General features: G+C 40.7%; 1 protein-coding gene across 1 annotated transcript in view; it reads right to left on the minus strand.

Annotated features, from left to right (window-relative positions):
• DENND1B (DENN domain containing 1B) overlaps positions 1-20,578 on the minus strand; it is a 244,302-nt gene that overhangs the window by 198,691 nt on the left and 25,033 nt on the right.

The raw sequence follows: 20,578 nt of genomic DNA on the forward strand, positions 1-20,578 counted from the left end.
GCCCTCGGCTCACCTCCATCTCCACTTCCACCCCCTCTGCTCCCTTTCCTTGCCACCTCTGTGGAGCGAGCACACTCTCTCACCTCCTCACTTTCAAACCCTCCCTCCTTCCTCATTTTCCATCAGGGCGAAATGAAACTGGGTAACTGCAGGAAGAAGTGTCTATTGTTACCAAAGGAAATCCGAACCACAAAGGAACATTAACTTAGTGAAAAGATGACCCATGACAGCCTGGACTTTAGAGTATGTCCCACATAACACAATATAAGCAGCTATTTACCCACATGTATACATAGTTATTTTCAGGAAAAAGCTACATGCACCAGTACAGCCAAGGGCACAAGCCCTTAATTATGATCCAGGAATAATACCTGACTGAGAGGAGAAGGGGAGACAAACAGTCCATCCTGGTCGATCCAAGAGGACAAGTGACCCAATGATTAACTGACAGCCTAATTACCATCAGTTCTAATTGGATTATAACTAAATCCCCAGCATTGATAATATTGGGAGACATACACTCAGATTTTTTACACTGGAACAGCAACTAGCTCCTGCCTGGAGCTGTATAATAACACTTGTGACAGGCTTGGACCTAGGAACTTTTGCTGCAGTGCTTGCACCTGGACAAACATCTCCTCCAACAATACAAAAAATACAAAATACAAAAAACTATAAGGGACTAAAAATAACTGAGTGCATGCACAGGTGGGGCAAATTACGGACAGGATACAGAAAGACCAAAAACCCAACTGTCATTTTTGAGGAGTGGGGAGCAAAAGCAGGGTACTGCACGTGCCCCTGCCAAGAGCATCACCAAAGGGGGTGGGCAGACCACCTAAACCACCCCTCTGACCAGACCCCCAGACCCTCACCTACTGCCACCCATCCAAGGCACGAGCTTGCCGCCCCCTCCCCCAATCAGAGAGTGAACAAGAGAAACACTCCTGCTGCAGAAGGAGCTCCAATAAAGCCAGAATTTCTCATCTGGCCTCTTACCAATTTCTATTGATTAAGGAGGCCAAGAACCCTGGCCAGGAACACACTGACCACCCAAAGACCTGGTATCAACACAACAGGTACCAAAACGCCACAGATCAAATGGAAGGCAGTCTTAATATATTCAGAGATGTCCCCCTTCTGCTTCTCTCTGTCTGCAAAGATACATGGTCATATCGAGTAAAGAAAAATCTCAAGAAAAAAGGATGAATACGCGCTTATCCTCACACAGCAAGAAAATCAACATTCAGAACTCAGCAGATGTTTATGGAGCATCTTAATTAGGGAGAAAGAGCAAAAGAAAAATAGTGCAATGCTACTGTTTACTGCATTTATGCTGCAGTCTGCAAGAGTCAGCCTTCAAATTCAAATAAAGACATTAAACACCTACGTCGAAGAATAAAAAGTCGAAAGACACTTTGGGAGATCGGCACCATTTATGAGGACTCAATCCTTATGACTCTGACAGTCATCCGCACGACCCGTTTTCATACCCACAGCACAAAGGCCTCGGTGAAAAGACGACCCATGACAGCCTGGCTTTAGGTATGTCCCAGAGAACACAATCTCTGCTCTTATTCTTCTACAGTACCCCTTCCCAACACTTTTTCGCCCTTACTGGCTTTTTATTTTACGGTCAGAGGTTAAACTGCTCACCCTTGACCTTCCAGGAAAGTCTTTTTCCCTCTCTCATAAAAGGTCCTTCACAGTGGGCAGCAGTCGGATTAGCCCCTCTCCTGGAGAACAAAGGCCATGCCTTTGTCTCGGGGGTTCGGGCCCGGAGCCCCTACATCAGAGGAAGCTGCTCCCACTCAACACGCACAATGACAATATTGTGAGGCCTCACCAAGGCCTGGCCACTGCCTCTCGACTCCCATCCAACCGGCTCGCCCAGGAGAAAATCCTGTCAAGCACTCAGCTGAAAATTCACTAAGGTATCCTGTTGAGAACCTGATGAAGATGTTATTGGACCATACGGTAAAACTTTCCATTGTTTAACATAAAGATAAGAGAAGAACTTTTAGAACCCAATGCTTTAACAATCGTGGTCCCCAATTCACCCACGGGTCAGTAAGTGCATTTTACTGACACACAACCCCTTCCTCCAGGCGCGCTCTTAAAATAATACACGGGCTTATTGATGACATTCTAATCTCGCGCACCTAAAAATCTGCCTAACCAAAGGATACATTCGAAAAATACAATAGATTTTTTTTTTTTGCAATTTTTACATGAGCTATTTCTTGGCAAAAATTTTACTACTGGATTTACCACTGAAGGAACGGGTCAAACTGCAGAAGTCAAAAGAAAACTTATCTTTTCACGTGTCATAATATTTACAAGTTTTTAAATGTTGCACATAGAAATAGTAAACCACAAAGCATGTATTTGATTAAAATTTAGAAATGGGAAGTATAATGGCACATGAGCCAAACCACACTTATAAAAACTATTTGTAAATTTTTTTAAACCTGTGAATATTAAACACATCTCACAAATTTATATTTGGTCATATCATGGCAATAAAAGAATTCTCTCAAGCATGCTAAGTTATGGGTGAGTTCATGAATATTTACAATGGCTATGGGGAGAATCACAGCTTTTTAAATATACATAACCTTGTAATTCACATCCATGGCAGCAACCACTATTGAAAATTATTAAGTAAAAACTCTATTATATACGATTACAACCACATTAAGTATAAGCTCGCACTGAAGTCTGAAAGAGAATGCACGAAAATGAATATTTTATGTTACGGGGTATTAAAAAAAATCTTTTCACTTTTTTCAAAAAATGTCCATAACATACAATATTTATAAGTTAAAAAAACAGAAGAGACTACAAAATAATCAGAATAGTTCAAAGGACTACAAAATGGATAATGATTAATGAGAGATAGCCAAGTAACCACTATGTAAAATATTCAAAATTAAGGAATAAGTCATTTCTGTTACCTAGCCCACACAGCAATATAAACTGATTTCCCAAATTTTAGGAGAAATAAAATGTGGGTCTTCTTAAACCTATGATGCTGATTAGCCTGACAACTTCAAGAGGTCATGACCAACAAGCTTAACAAAAGGAATACATTTACTCTTGGGAGGGGAGGAGAGGGGAAACAATGCTTATACATAACAGATGTCTGGCTTGGAGAAGTCTGTCCTTACTCTTTTAAAAGTCACATAAACTCTAAGCTTGGCAAAGGAAAACACTTAAATTGAAGACTCAATGACAGGCAGAAAATGTTAAATGTTTCATTCTGACTTCTGTAGAAAAAAACAATGCACAACAATTTAACAACATTTAAAATGGCAACATTTGATAAAATAAAAATAAAAACCCAAGACTGGAGTTCCCGTCGTGGCACAGCGGAAATGAATCTGACTAGGAACCATGAGGTTGTGGGTTCGATCCCTGGCCTTGCTCAGTGGGTTAAGGATCCGGCATTGCCGTGAGCTGTGCTGGGGGCCGCAGACACGGCTCAGATCTGGTATTGCTGTGGCTATGGTGTAGGCAGGTGGCTACAGCTCCAACTGGACCCCTAGCTTGGGAACCTCCATGTGCCATGAGTGTGGCCCTAAAAAACACACACACAGAAAAAAAAAAAACCCAAAATCTCAAGATTGAATGAGTCTGTCTTCCATTAAAATTATTTTTATTTACAAAATATGCCACAGTAAAATGAAGACAATTGACCGTGACTCTTAAAAAGCAACATTATGTGTATTCAAGACACAAGGGAAACACCTAAAAATGTTAACAATGGTAACTTCTGGAATATGGCATTATGAATGATTCATATTTCCTGATATGTATGCACACTTTTTATTTTCTAAATTTTTATCAATAAATATTTACACGTACTCATACATATACAATAGATAAATTTATATATCAGGATTTGACTATTATCAAAATTAATATAAAAGTCTTTTTGTTTTGTTTTTCACTTTTTTGGGGGCCACACCTTCAGCACATGGAAATTCCCTGGCTAGGTCTACAACAGAGCCACAGCAACTCTGGGATCCAAGCCACGTACCAGAGCCACAGCAACTCTGGGATCCAAGCCATGTACCAGAGCCACAGCAACTCTGGGATCTAAGCCACATCTGCAACCGACACCACAGCTCACAGCAACACCAGCAACCTTAACCCACTGAGCAAGGACAGGGATTGAACCTACATCCGCACGGATACTAGTCAGGTTCGTTTCAGGTGAGCCACAAAGGGAACTCCCTAAAAGTTACTTCATAGAGTATCTTAACTTTGAAAATAATACTTTAAAACAAAACATTCTCATTCAAAAGTATTTTTATATATCATAGTCACTTCTTCCAGCACATCAAAATGAAAATCTTAAATAAGAATTTCACTCAATATTCCAAAATTTTTAAAAACTTAATTTTGACCAAGTATTGGATTAAGGATATTAACATTCCAGCTTTTCAAAATTAAAGAAAGCATAATGTTAGAAATAATTCCTTATGTGCATAAATAAAGCACAAGAGGGAGAAGGGAAAGATGGGGAAAGGAAGTATCGGAGGCGACAAAAAAGAATTTGGTGGCATGACGGTGTGGCCAACTAGCTATGTATCAGAGCTACTATCTGGCACATCTTTAAACCTTGTTCATAGTTGTAAATGTTTTTCCATGATAAACGGCCAGCTGAGCTAGTGTCCATGTAATTAGCACAAAGAGTGACAGCATTCCCACTACTCTTGCCAAGCTATTTCTTTAACCTGCTGGTGTGCATGGCAGCTTACGTTTGTCGATTTGAAGTGTCTGCACCAGAGGTGAGGGATGAAGGACAACAGAATGGACAGAAAACAAGTGCAGACCCATGCGGTTTATTCCCCACGAGCTCCTTGGACGGAGGTGAAATCGTAAGAGAGGCCAGTTCAATGTGGGGACAGATGGCCAACTGCCAGTTCACCTCCTCAGCTCCCTTTCTCCTCCTGCCTCAGAGCCTGACCATGAGGCTGGAGACTACATGTTCCAACCTCCCTTGCAGGCAAGTGCCACCGAGGACGAAGTTTTTACCATGGAAAGCGATGGCTCAAATTTCCCCCTGCCTTGCCACAGACGAAATGTCCTGCCTGACCTACTTCTCTTGCTCATCCTGGGGCCTGGACACAGTCATCACCCCGTTCTGATTCTGCAGATAAGACCAACAGTCTAGGAGACAAAGAACAAGAGGTAACAAATGTGAATCGCTGGATAACTTCACAGAACAGACTTCTCCAGCCAGACCGCTTGCTTCTGAACGTCTATGTTTACTTATGACTCTACATTTTGAGGTCTCTAAAAAAAAAAAAAAAAAAAAAATTAGAATGGCCTTTACTCTTTAAAAGAGAGCACTAAAAAACTGGACAGTGTTTGAAAGAGGAAAAACTGACATAGAGGACAGCTTCAGGGATTATGCCAGAACTCATGGGAGAAAAAAAAAAGAGCCAGGGGAAGAAAAAAAAAAAAAAAAAGAGAGAGAGAGAGAGACAGAGTTTAATCTGGTATCTCGCACAAATCTGATTCAAAAACTCCTGTCTCTAGTACCTAGTACTTAGAACAAAGTAGGCCATCAATTGATGTTTGTTGAATGGTTGAATGAATGAACAAACAAAATGGTCTCAATAAGAAAAGGGACAGATCTTTTAATAGGAAAGAAGATAGGCAAAATAGGTACAAATGGCTCTTTTTCGAATAGCATAAAATTCCATATTGATTCACAATGGACAAGTCCCTTCTTTATACCAAAGCAGACATACTAAACAAGGAAAATTCTCCTTTTATTCTGTACTTTCTCAAAGTTCAAAACTCAAGGTGTAGAGTCTTCAATTGTTTCTACAGGTCTAGGTCCTGATTTGTTCCTCCTTGATTACGGTATTAAGTACGTCGGTCCAAAGGCCAGAGGGCGTGAAGCTCCCTTCCACTGTGTCCTCTGCGTCATCCACCTGCTTCAGGGGCCCTGGACTGCTGGAGAAGGCCGCTCAGCGCTGCGAGAAGAGTTTTATAAAATACCCTGGCTTCTGGCAGGAAGATTAAACTGAAACTTAAAAATCCAGGCTGAGCATTATCTCCATCCGTTACATTAAAAATTTCATTACTCGGAGGCTATTTCTCATGGGTTCATGAGCACATTTCCTTTTCTGGGAGTGTGATCTGGAGTTTCGCTTAACAGTTCATGCTCCCTTTTGTGTGAGCTATATTAACATTCCATTTACAGCGAGTATTTAGACGTTTATTAATTTTAAGAGCTACTATTAAAAATATAACTGTAAAACAACCCTCTCTCTAGAGTTCAGCAGCTACAGATTCAAAGTTTTATTGCCACTGAAGAGTAAGGACACTGAGTTCAAAGAAAACAAAGATACTGTCTGATCTGATCCACTCATTCTGAGACCTGAGGCAATCAAAGGGGTTTCCCAATTCTTATACTTTAAATTGAAGGGATACAGTCTGGGTGTCACAGAGCTGAGGTCTGTACCGCTCCTCTCTAGCTTCCACACTCTCCTGGTCTTGTACACGTCTCCCATCTGACTGCTTCCCTTGTTTTCATTGTATCACTCAGTCTGAAAACAGCTTCCTCTTTTTTGTTAACTGCTGAGCACACACCCAAGCCTCTATTTCTCTGAATGTCTGTTGGAGACTTATTTCATAAATGAGATTTCTCAATACTAGCATTCATGCAAGACATCAAAAATCTGTTGAAAATCACTGGACTGCCTAATTACGCATTCAAAGGCCTATAATTCCCCTTAGTCTTTCTTGTTCCGTGGTACTGTCGCCCACTCTCAGCCCACCTCGCCCATCCCCAACCACATCCCAGGTGTCCCAACCACGCAAGCAGGTCTTGTGGGAGACACTGCCTGCTCCTGCAATCAGGGGTCAGCGGCACACCCATATACCTGCACCCTGACCACAGTGGGGGGCGGTGGGGGTTCCGACTCAGCCCTCTGCGGGGCCCACGCAGCTGGATCTGTGCACCACCACAGCCCTAGTCCTTACACAATGACTCTCAGATCCATAACAGCCATTTTCAAGAATGCAGGCTCCACTTCTGTCTCCCTCCTCCCATAAAAATAATCTAAAATGTACCCCCAGGAACCTGATTTATCAATCAATCAACCAATCAAGAGCTCCAAAACATATACTGACAAACAATGAACAGCAGGTCTTCTTAAAAAGCAGTGGCCATGCATCTAGCAACATTCCACCTGGAGGCGTGACAAACCTGCAGAGGCCCCTCGGAAGAAGGAGATGCTTGCGTTCATCTGGTTAGACCTGTGTGCCTCTACTGCTTCCAAGTATTACACAAAATTCCACTTAATCATTACAGCGAGCATACAGAGATTATCCTTCTTAGTTTTAAGGCCTTTCCTTAGCTAGACAAGACAGATATTCGCAGGGATAATAAGAACCTAATTTACTAAAGGTTGCAAGGCCTCTAGATTCCAATTAGGTTTAAACTGGTACATTTCAAAATAAGTATTTAGAATTCAGCTTTTAAAAAATAGAATGGCTGGGAAGTTCCCGTCGTGGCGCAGTGGTTAACGAATCCGACTGGGAACCGTAAGGTTGCTGGTTTGATCCCTGGCTTTGCTCGGTGGGTTAAGGATCCGGAGTTGCCGTGAGCTGCGGTGTATAGGTCGCAGACGCAGCTTGGATCTGGCGTTGCTGTGGCTCTGGTGTAGGGCAGTGGCTACAGCTCCGATTAGACCCGTAGCCTGGGAACCTCCACCTGCCGAAGATGCAGCCCTGAAAAGACAAAAAGCCAAAAAATAAATAAACAAACAAGCAAATAAATAAATACAAGGCTTGGCTTCTTTCCTTCATTCACACGTCCCCCTTTAGTCTGAACAGAACTGTATTTTCCAATCAATTAGCCTGTAATGAAATAAATAAGGCATGACTTACTTCTAGTGGCAAAATTCCCAGGATAATGCCTAGAGAGCACAGGAAAGGAAAGAGACGATGTGACGGTGACCCTTACCTGGAGAGTATCTAAGCCAGCTCGCTCTCTTCCAGCAGCTCCCATCACTCCCCTAGTTTCCTGTGACATATCTTCTCTATCTGCATTCCCGTGTACACTAATGTCTCGGATGCTTGCTTATCTCATTCCTCTTTTCCTCTGAGCCAGCCTGGACAAGCAGGCATGCGTGCTCACTGTTTAGGACAAAGAGGAGACCTAACGTAATGACAACTGGAGAAGGAGCTTCGATGACAAATTGTTTTGAAACGGTGCTGAGTTTTGAATTTCAGGTGTTATTTTTCTCATGTGGAATTATAAACCTTCTCCTTTTCAAACCAAAAATAACAACCTTAAATCCACAAAGGGAGTGACATCCCAGGATACAACAGTTCCCTGGGAGCTGTAGCCTACACCCCAGGTGGGGTCCAGGAAGCCACATCCATACTTGGTAAAATGACCCCAGGCCAGAGCCGAATGAGCCAAACACAGACCAGAATATGGGCCCAGTTCTCTTGCAGAGAAGAATCTGGATTGTGAAGTGAGAAATAGACAAAGTGGGAGGTGCTGATGCAGAATCACTTTGGGGGCAGAAAGATGACAGGAGATCCTCAGAACTACGGAGAAACTCTATTTCCAGAGATTACTTACCCCATAAATCTAGTTACCACCTCTTTTGCTCCAACCAAAGGTACGGAGTGCTAAAGCAGCACTTCCACAATCGATACAAAGGACACGTGCTTCCAAAGCCAAGAGAAAGGAACAAGGATGGACTCGCCCTCCCTCCTTAACGAAGGTTTCAGACCTCAGTCGGCACAGAACAGTCATCTGGGACAGAGAAAACAAACAGGACAGGCCTCGCACCTGCCCCGGACCTGCTGTCCGGAGGGTTTTCAGCATGCAGCACGAGGAGGGAGAACCCAGGCGGCAGCCAGGGTCTTCCTGAGATGAGGAGATGGGTCTGGGAAGCTGGGGGGCCCAGGCAGCCAGCATGCACAGAGAAGTGCATGGAGAAGAGAGAGCTGCATGAGACGGTGCCCGGAGGTCAGCGGAGGCCTCCCCACGGCCCATGCCCTGTCCCGCCCAGGCCTTCTTCAGTGGAGGGTGAGAGTGGATGCGTACAAGGAAGCCACCCGAGCCCAGGGAGAGGACAACCTGAACAGAGCAGAAGGGCCAGGAAGAGCTGATGTTCACACCACCCAGAGCGGACAAGCCCCGTCATCAACACAGCCTCAGAGGGCAGTACTGCTTCACCGGCAGAGCAAATGCAGCCCTGGACTGAAGGCCTCACCTCGCAAAGCTCAAAGCAAGCCTCAAACCACCAAGCTGTTTTCAAATAACTTACCCATGCCCCCAAACAAAAATCCAAATGCATGCAGAACATTTAAGAGGAAAGACCATATTCTGGGCCATAAGGCCAGTCTTCACAGATTTAAAAGGATTCCAGTTCTACAATATGTAGTCTCTGGAATTACATTATCAAAATACAACAGAAAGAGGGTTGTAAAATCCCCAAATAATGGGACCATAAGTAGTACACTTCTAAACAACCCATGGTTCAAAGATACTCAAATAGAAAATAAGCACATGAATTCATTCTAATAGAACACTCCAAAATACTTCCACATACAGTCCGTTTAAAATACTGCATGCCTGGTAGTTGAAGCTAACATTTGACCCTGATACATTACAGCTGACCCTTGATCAACATGGGTTTAAACTATGCAGACCTACTTATGCATGGGTTTTTTTCAACAGTAAATAACATAGTTGTACATGATTTGCAGTTGTTGGATCAAGGATGCTGACACAGAGATACAGAGGAACCGTGTATGTGGAGGATCCACTATACATCATATATGGGTTTTCCACTGCATGGGGGTCACCACCCTAACCCTGTGTTGTTCAAGGGTCAACAACAGTCTGTCCATAAGAGCTGCAAAAAGTACTAAAGGCTGGCAAAGTTTAAGTCAAAAAATAAAAAATATCCTTCATTCATCAAAAAAAAAAAAAAAAAATTCCACCAGGTACAATACTGTCAATCAACTATACTTTAATAAAAACATAAAATTAAGAAAACAAAATACTCCCACCAATTTCTAAGAAATCAGATCTTTACTTGTAAATGAGAATGTATAATGTGCTAAGATACTATTCATAATTTCACTCAATTACCCTAAGGAGTTCTGTACTATAAAATTTCATTTTATATCAGAAACTCAAGGAAGAATATGATATACATGTATGTGTATGTATGTATGAATACCCACACACCCCAATAAGGCATTTATCATGTAAATAGCATCTCAAATTTAATACCAACTTCATGACTGAAAGAGCATCTTTTAATTGTCATATGTATGTGGAAATACAAGGCGCCTTCACCAGAATCCATAACACCTTTTCCCAAAGGCCCCTGATTTGCATTCGTGTGGTTCCAAGGAAGTTAACTAAACTCCCAACGCCTAGAATGGAGTCCACACCAAAAGAAGACAACAGAGTCTACAAATGCCTCTACCGATGTCTAGGAATCAGACCCTTACTTCTACATTAGAATGTTTAACATGCTCAGACACTGTTAAAAGTTTCATTCAGTTACTTCAAGGGAATTTTCTGCCATCAAAATTCATTTTATAGCAGCAAAGAAAATCACTACAGCTGAGAACTAATGTTTGATTCAGGGCTGGGCACATAACTTCATCGTGAGTGTCAGAGAAAAGAGCATGCAATTTTCATGCCACTGGTCAAAGTGGGTCTTATTGAGAATAAGGGAAAAGCTGAAGAAGGTAAAAGAATCAATCATGCAGATATCCTGGAGAAGAGCATTAGCAGCAGAATAAACAAAAAGGCTTCAAAGGAGCATGTGTTCCTGGTATAACAAGGAGGCCAGTCTGGCTACAGTTGAAGGAGCAAGAGAAAAGAATGATAGGCTAAAAATATTAAAAGAGGGAATTTGAAGCAGATTATATAGGGCCACGGAAGGTCCCTAGAAGGTTTTACTTTTTATTTGAATGATTTGAAAAGGCAGAAGAATGGAAAAAAGAGTGCTATGAGCAGAACACCCTTGAACGGGAAAACTGATTCTTGGTGAGTTGAGGCTGAAGGATTGCGGCTGTGAATGAACTTACAGATCCACTGTGCCAAGCCATATGTGGTGAGAACTACCAAAGATTAGATAAAATCCTCATCTTTGGTGAGCTGATCACCTAGCTGAAGAACTAAAACACAAATACACTTAAAACAGCAGAATGTTTAAACTGCAAGAAGCTTTAGGATCATTAGCTAGAGCTTCTCTTTAACCACAGCAATTTGAGCCAAGAAAGAAATGACTGATGCAAGGTTATGTAACACGTTTACTGGTTAAACCGAACTAGAGATGAGTTTGACGAAGTCCAGTACAGCAGTGGAATGAAGGATAAGCTGAAGAAAAGACTGTATTTACAAACCACTTTTGCAAAACATAAATACTTGTCACAGTCACTTGCTGTTATGATTTCCAAAGAAACCAGCTGCTCGGCCTGCCCTATAGAGCTCCCTCTAATTCTGAGGGAAGGAGGGGAAAAGCAAAACTGACACCTAAGTTGATAAGTAAATCCAATGGATCAAAAGATAAAGAGCCTTCTGTGTTTTGATAAGACCAGCATTCAAAGCTTTTCATAGAAAGACACTATTTTCTTCTTAACAAAGAGACTCTGTTTCCTGGAATTTCTAAAGGCTACAAAGAAAGAGCGTAAGGCAAGAAAGTCACTACTCTACGTGCTGATAGAGCTGGCCTCTCTCAAATCAAGTACCAACACCAGGGGCTGGCAGAAAATTAACATCTCATGCCAGAAAAACTCCTCCCAATGGAGTAGTGACACTTCTGAAATGCCCTGAGATAGAGTAACCAATATAGTCCAAGCACGTATTCCAAAGAGTCACCATTCCAACTGAATCCAACTAAGGATAATTTATCCAAATACGTAAATAAGATGACAGCAATGATGTCATTATTTTACGCACTAATACGGTAAACAAACATTAGAGCAATTTTAAACTATTAACATGATTTTGGAGTTCCCACTGTGGCGCAGGAGAAACGAATCCGACTAGGAACCATGAGGTTGCAGGTTCCATCCTCAGTGGGTGAAGGATCTGGCGTTGCCGTGAGCTGTGGTGTAGGTCGAAGACACAGCTCAGATCTGGCGTGGCTGTGGCTGTGGTGTAGGCTGGGAGCTGTAGCTCCAATTAGACCCGTAGCCTGGGAACTTCCATGTGCCGTGGGGGCGGGCATGAAAAGCAAAAAAAAAAAATTTATATTAAAAAAATAATCTATTAACATGACTTCCACTAGATTCTAATGTTTTGCTAATAATCTACAATAGAATAAGCCTAGTAGGAGAATGTGTCAATAAACAATTCTTAAGTTTTTATATGACAGTTTGAACATAATTATCAAGTTGACAAATTAAATATTTATGGACTGAATTAAAACAAAAGGTTACTTTTCATGCCTTTAACAAAGCGTTTAATATTAACAAAAACTTTTAAGATTAGTTTCAAATATTTAGCAATTACACGAAGTTTATGACATTAGTGCCCATATAAATCCCACCAGATTAAGAACTTAAATTTTCAGCTCCATGATCCTATAGAGAAATCAGAGTGGATAAAATAGATATAAATGGCACACACTCAAAAAATCAATCCATAACCCCAACTTGGTGACCCCCCCGCCACATATGGTATGTAGAAAGACCACTAAACTTCAGGTGGAGACCAAGAGTCCCAGACCTTCCATCCTGTGGCTCTGGAACCTCACGTGTGAATACGCCTCACTGAGCCTCAATTTCCTCATCAGCAAAACAGGGAACCACCTACCACAGACAGCTAGTGAGAAATTCAAGAGCAACCTAAGATAAGGTGTGCAAAATCCCTTTCTGACCTGTAAATTACTATGCAAATTTAAATTACATAGAGGGAGATCAAGTATAATACAATGGCATGATTTCGAGGCTCAGTAAAAAGAAATCCAAACACAGGAGACTAATTTCTACTAATTTCTCCAGGGATTTCTTTTTCTCTCAAAAAATTCAGCAACTGTTCATAACAAGTTTTATGTTATCAACTTTAGGCATATGTTTACATAGGGGTAAATAGCTATAAACCAGCCTGTCACATAACATCCTCATTCTCAACATTATCACAATATCAAGGGACAGCAGTTCTGTACTCCTGTAAAAACTCTGTGCTTCAGTCTCATTCCCACTGTGTGTTTTGTGGAGCATGACACATTTATTGAGCATCTACTTATATAACAGTCTGAAGAACAAAAGAAAAGATCCTGGCTTTAATAGTCTGAGAGTCTGGATGCCATAACGCTATAAATGCATAAATCAATTAAAGTGACAGGACATTTCCACTTTTGGCTGTGAGGCAGTCATAGGTAAAAACTAGCCAACCCACCCTAAACAATGTAAAATAAAATGCTTTCAGATGTCGGGCAAGGATTATGGCCTCTGAGAAAAAGAAAACACGAGCACTACCAGCTCCCTGGCTTTCTGTCTGGAGGCATTTTCAAAACTGCAGCACACGGGAGTTCCCGTTATGGCTCAGTGGTTAACGAATCCGACTGGGAACCATGAGGCTGCGGGTTCGATCCCTGGCCTCGTTCAGGGGGTTAAGGATCCAGCATTGCCATGAGCTGTAGTGTAGGTCACAGACAAGGCTCGGATCCCGCATTGCTGTGGCTCTGGTGTAGGCCGGCGGCTACAGCTCTGATTAGACCCCTAGCCTGGAAACCTCCATATGCCACGGGAGCAGCCCTAGAAAAGGCAAAAAGACAAAAAACAAAACAAAACAAAACAAAACAAAACAAAACAAAAAACTGCAGCACACAAGCCAAGAAGAGCAGCCCTGCTGAGCAGAGGAGGGCAAAGCTGGTCGGTGCAGCAAACCTGAGGGGAGAGGAGACCAAAGTCAAGCAGCTCCTGAAATATGCACCAGGGTCATAGACACTAGGCTGCAGGAGTGCAGGGGGACCGTCTATAAACCTGGCAGTGAGCTGGTGAGCAGGGATTCTGCAGGTCACACACGCCACTGGGAGACACAGCACACAGATGAAGTCGCACTGCACACCAGGACATCCCACGGAGGCTACCCCAGAAAGGTCACGCAGTTGGAAAGCGATGGCTTGGGGATCTCTTCTTCCTTCATGTCCCAAGAGCAGAGGCACTGGCTAGGTTGTGTTCCAGACTATTTTTTCCAGGATGTCTGATTAATAGCGCAAATAATCACTAAAGCAGTTTTAAACTATTAACATGATACTAATGGGATTAAAGCAAACAGCCTGGGAAGACAGAGACTGTCTCCAACCAGAGCAAAGGGCACATTAACTTAGAGCCTTGGAAGACGGAGACTCCCTCCAGGAGCAAAGGGCAGGTACGACTACTGCACATGATACATTATTTGGGTCCCCCAAGCATGGGGTTCCTCCCCTATAATGCAACCAGCCGCATTTGCAGGCATCCATCTAGGCCCATCCATACCATCCCGTGTACCTTAGGGGCAAGGGAAACTGACGCAGTCGGGATGGTGCTCATGCTGCGTGAGGTGCCATAAGCAATGAAGTCCTTTGTTTCTGAGCCAGGAAATGCACGTCATCTGACAGCATCCATGAAATGGGTAAAATAGGACCCTGCACAGCTAGGAAAATATTCTAGACCCACCCAAAGATTAAAAAGAAGAAATCTTGAATGATTCAAGCTGAATCAGCCAAAAACTGACTGCCCACAAAAACAAAACTTACATTTACCTTTAAAAAAAGGAATAAATTTTCAGCTGTCAATAATATGACACCCACAATATTCAGTATACAATTTAAAGTTATCAGACATGCACAGATACAATAAAATATAGCCCATAAGCAGGTGGGATGGGGATAGCATGTGGAAACAAACCCCAAAATGAGCCAGGTATTAGAATTAGCAGATAGATTAAGAGAGATATACAGAAGGCAGGCAACCCCTAAAAGATGTCTATTTGTCCAAATCCCTAGACTCTGTCAGTATGTTAGGCAACATGGCTAAAGGGAATTAAGGTTGCTAATCAGCTGACCTTAAAACAGGAAGAGTACACCGGATTACACAGGTGGCCCTTAACACGAAAGAGGGAAGCATAAGGGTCTGTCTGTGTCAGAGAGATGCAATGTGATAAAGACTCACTGGCCACTGCCAGCTTTGAAGATGAAAGGGGGCCATGAGCCAAGGAAGACCGGCAGCCTCTAGAAGCTTAAAAAGGCAAGAAAACACATTATCTCCTAGAGCTTCCAGAAAGAAACACAACCCTGCTGATACCTTGATTTTAGCTCAGTGAGACTGATTTCAGATTTGTGATGTGATAAAAAAAATCTGTGATGCTTCAAAAGCCACTGTGACTGTGATAATTTAATACTGCGGCAATAAGGAACTAATACAAGTTACATAAAATATGTCTAAGAATTTAAAGGAAAAGACAGAATGAGTGAACAGAGAAATAATCTAAGTATAAAAATAGAAGAATCAAATGTGGAAAATCTAGAACTGAAAAATATACCACTTGAAACAAAAAATTCACCCTATGGGCTTAACAGCAAGTATACTACAGAATAAAAGATTAAAGAACCTGAATACAGGATAATTGAAATCATACAAAATGAAGCACAGAGACAAAAAAATACTAAGAAATACAAAACAGAGTTTCTGTGATCAGCGAAACATCTAACATACATAAATTGTAGTCCCAAGAGAAGAGTACAGAGGAGAAAAACAGTTTGAAAAAAATAATGGTCAGTAACTTTCTGAATCTGAACACACACACACATAAACAGAGTTCAACAAAGCAGAATAAATCCAAAGAAAACGCCATCTAGGCACATGATAATCAAATTTCTGAAAACCAATATAAAAAGAGAAAACCTTCAAAGCAGCCAGAGGGAGAAAAAGATACATTATCATTTAGACGACTAATGATTAAAATTTTCTGCTGAGATCTTATCAAAAATTACGCAAGCCATAAAACAATGGAACAGTATCTTTAAAATGTGGGGGAGAAAACTGTCAAACTAGAATACTATTTCCTAAAAAATTATCCTTCAAAATAATGTATACATTTTTGTATAAATAAAAGCTGAGAGAACTTCTCACCAGCAGAGCTGACCTACAATAAATACTAAAAGATGTTTTTCAAGTTAAAAGAAAATGATACTAGATAGAAATTCAAATATACATAAAGACTATCAGAGATGATAAATATGTAACTAAATACCAAAGACTATTTTTTATATTTTCTAATTTCTTTAAAAAGTAAATGATTTAATTTAAACAAACAATAATTTAATATTGATTTAATTTAAACAAACAATAATTTATTGTGGGGATTATGTAGAAGTAAAATGTATGACAGCAAAGGCACATAGGAAGGGAGGAAGTAAATGCAATTTAGTTTATAATTTTAATGTATGGTAGACTGGGATTATTTACTAATGTATAATGCAGTCCTCAGAGCTACTAAAAACAAAGCCAACAGAAAAGTATAAAATACTTTTTAAAATCCACTGACACAGAAGAAGGTAGGAAGAAAAAAAACAAAATTATTTTAAAAACCTGATAGTGCAGGAGTTCCCTTTGTGGTTCAGCAGTTAATGAACCCAACTAGGATCCATGAGGATGTGGGTGGGTTCCATCCCTGGCCTCTATCAGTGGGTTAAGGATCTAGTGTTGCCATGAGCTGTGGTACAGGTTGCAAATGTGGCTCGGGTCCCATGTTGCTGTGGCTGTGGCTGTGGCTGGCACCTGTGGCTCTGATTAGACCCCTAGCCTGAGAACCTACATATGCCGAGGGTGCAGCCCTAAAAAGCAAAACAAAACAAAAAACCTGATAGTGCAACTAGAAAACAAATAATAAGCTGAGAGATTTAAACCCAATACCAATAATTACACTGAATGTAAACGTACTAAATGCTATTATTAAAGAGGGCAACTGTCAGACTAAATAAAAAAGGAAAACTCAAATACAGAGATTTTTAAATACAGATGAAGAAATAAACATTGATAGTTCAGAAAAATGAATGGAAAAAAGAATTTCATGCAAACACTTATCAAGAGAAAGGCAGAGCCATTCTATTCCTCAAAGTGAATAGAATTCCTAAGGACAAAAAGCATTAGCAGAGACTAAGAAAGAAATTCCATATGTTAAAAGGCTTAGTTTACAAAGAAGACATAATCAAAAATATGTATGTATCTCTTAACAGAGTTTCAAAATACATGAAGCAAAAACCGACCAAACTAAAAAGGCAAAATCAACAAATCCATAATTACGGTTGCGGATGTTATCACTCCTCTCCCAGTAACTGAAAGAAATAGACCCAAAAATCAGTAAAGATATAAACAATGTGAAAAACAATACCAATCAGCTTTACCTAATTGGCATTTATACAATAATACATCCAACAAAAACATACACTCTATTTAAGCACATAGTGAATATTCATCAAGACAGACCACATCATGGGCCACAAAGCAGACCTTACATTTTTGGGTACTGACATCATACAGAGTATGTCCTCTGACCTACATTAAAATAAGTGAAAAGTCAGTGGGGTCTGCACTCACTCGGGAGCTGGCGGTGGTGCTCTGCTCACCAGCATTTGGGCTTGGACAGGCAGCAGGACTCGGGGGAGAGGAGGGTGGTAGCACCCACTGGTACCGCGAAGGGTGGGTATGACCCCAGAGCACTGGTGGGACAGCAAGGAACCCCTGCCCACCTTCCACGTCAGCACTGCAGTTACTCTAGTCACCTGACCTCTTGTGAGGGTGAACAACTCACCAGAGACTGTGACCGTCCTTTTACGGGTGTCTCATGGGGCCGTACCACAAACCTGTGAGGATGACAGGATTTTTCTCATTTTATAAAGGAGTCCAGGCTGTTTCAGAATTCAGCCTGGAAGTCAAAACTTCTGACTCCCAAGTCCAAGGGCCAAAGGCTACACCACAGTGGCCCTGAGGCGTTTGAGACACACAAGACTGGACAGATATGGACAAGGTTTTTCAGTGTGAAGTCCAAGATGGGGCTTGGGTTTCCATTAAAAATCATTCACTCTGTGATACAAAGAGCAACTGCGATATAAGGGAGAACTGAATCAATTTACAGTGTAGCTCGGGGGGAAAAACAATGATTATTAAATGTGCTAAAATGTTTTAAGGCAGTAACAATGATGAGTCAGAAAGAAGCCCGAATATCTAGAAATGAAGAACCACATTTCTAAATAACCCATGGATCAAGAAAGAAACGAGAGGGGAAATAAAAAAATATTTTCAACTATACAATATTGAAAATATAACATCAAATTTGTGAGGCACAACTGAAACAATGCTTAAAGGTAAATTTATACATTTATGATTATATCAGGGAGAAAGGTTTAAAAATCAATGCTCTAACTTTCCACCTTAAGAAGCTAGAAAACACCTGTGACATAAAATATGTATATCAACTATACTTCAATGTTTTAAAAAAAGCAAAGCATCAAACCATTTTAAAAAAAATGCTGCAGCAGCAACTAGAAGTTGAATCCAAATTATTTAGAGAGAAGAAAATAATAAAGGGCAGAAATCAATAAAACAGAAAAAGAACAAATAATAGAGAAGTGAACAAAATCTCAAACTGGTCTCTGAATATATCAATAAAACTAGTAAACACCCAAAGCTGGGAAGATCAAGAAAAACAAGGGAGAATATTCAAGTCACCAATGTTGGATGAAAACAGGGGCTTATCACTATAGATCTTAAAAATTAAAGAGATAATGAGAAGCACTATGAACAGCTTCATGAAAACATATTTTACAATTAGATGAAATAGGAAAATTCTTTAAAGGATGCAAATTACCAAAACTAACACGAGAAGAACCAAAAAAAAAAAAAAAAAAAAAAAAAAAACGCGAATAGCCATTTGTGTGATACAGAAATTGAAATCGGAGTTCCCGTCGTGGCTCAGTGGTTAACGAATCCGACTAGGAACCATGAGGTTGAGGGTTCGATCCCTGGCCTTGCTCAGTGGGTTGAGGATCTGGAGTTGCCAAGAGCTGTGGTATAGGTTGCAGACATGGCTCAGATCCCGCGTTGCTGTGGCTCCGGCGTAGGCTGGCAGCTACAGCTCCAATTGGACCCCTAGCCTGGGAACCTCCATATGCCGTGGGAGCGGCCCAAGAAATGGCAAAAAGACAAAAAATAAAAATTAAAAAAAAATTGAAATCATAATTAAAATCCTTCCCACATAAAAAACTCTAGGCCCAAATGACTTCACTGGTGAATTTTTATCTAACATTTAAGGAAGTAGTATCAGTGTAATTCAATTAACTTTCTTTTCTCTGTATACTAATAATTTAACCATAATTGAACTCCCACTGTGGCACAGCAGGTTAAGGATCCAGCATTGTCTCTGCAGCAGCTCAGGTCGCAGCTATGGCTCAGGTTCAGTCCCAGGAACTTCCATGTACCACAGGTGTGGCCAAAAAGAAAAGAATATAACTGTAATAAAGATGACCTATATCAGAAATATATTCAAAACATTAGCTCCTAATTTCTTCCTTGGGCTCAGTAGCTCCCCAGGAAAATCCAAAAAACAGAGAAACCATAAAAAAAAGACTAGTTTGACTAGAAGAAAATTTTAAACTTCTGAATAAAGAAGATCATAAACAAAATTAAAATATAAGTGTCATATTAGGGAAATATTAATATTTCATAAATAACTGGTTGATATAGATAAAATGAAAACCTTTATCGAGTGTGCAAAAGACAGAAAATGCACTAAAGAAACACTAATGCCAACGTGAAATAATAGCCAACTTTTCTAACCAATCAAAAGTAAGTTAAAAAGAGGCAAAATGCTTTCAAAAATTTAAAAGAGGAGAGATATCTCTGGAAAAAGCAAAACTGTGGAAACAGTCAAAAGATCAGGGGTTGTGAGAGTTTGCGGGGAAGAAGAGGCAGAGCACAAAGGATTTTCAGGGCAGTGAAAGTACTCTGGAATGATATTGCAACGGTGGAGACGTGTCATTACACATATAACATTACACGTTATCTGACCCCAAGGAATGTGCACCACCAAGAGGGAACCCTCAAGGAAACTATGGGCTTTGGGTGATTGTGAGATGTCAGTGTAAGTTCATCCCTTGTAACAAACAAACCACTCTGGTGGAGGAGGTTGAAGGGGGCTGAGGGGCAATATGGGACTTTCTACTTTCCACCCAAGTCTGCCATGAACCTATAAACACTCTCTAAAATGGTCTATTAAAAAAAAAAAAAACATATTGGAGTTAAAAGACTTAAGTTGGAAAAAAAAAAGTGTAACATTTAAAAAAAAAACTGGAAACATTTTAGTGATGTTTTAATTTGCACATTGTAAAAACGATATTCTGAATATGCTGAGTCACATAAATTACATTACTATTGTAAAAAAAAAAAAAAGAGTAGTACCTAGTATTGTTAAGAACTCTTGTACTCTCTTGCACTGGTGCTATGAACATAGATATCTTTCTGTATGAAGATATGCCAATACATATCAGAAGTCCAACGATGATACTTCTAAGAACTATTTATT

The sequence above is a fragment of the Sus scrofa genome, chromosome 10 (assembly GCF_000003025.6).
Source record: "Sus scrofa isolate TJ Tabasco breed Duroc chromosome 10, Sscrofa11.1, whole genome shotgun sequence".
Taxonomy (NCBI): Eukaryota; Metazoa; Chordata; class Mammalia; order Artiodactyla; family Suidae; genus Sus; species Sus scrofa.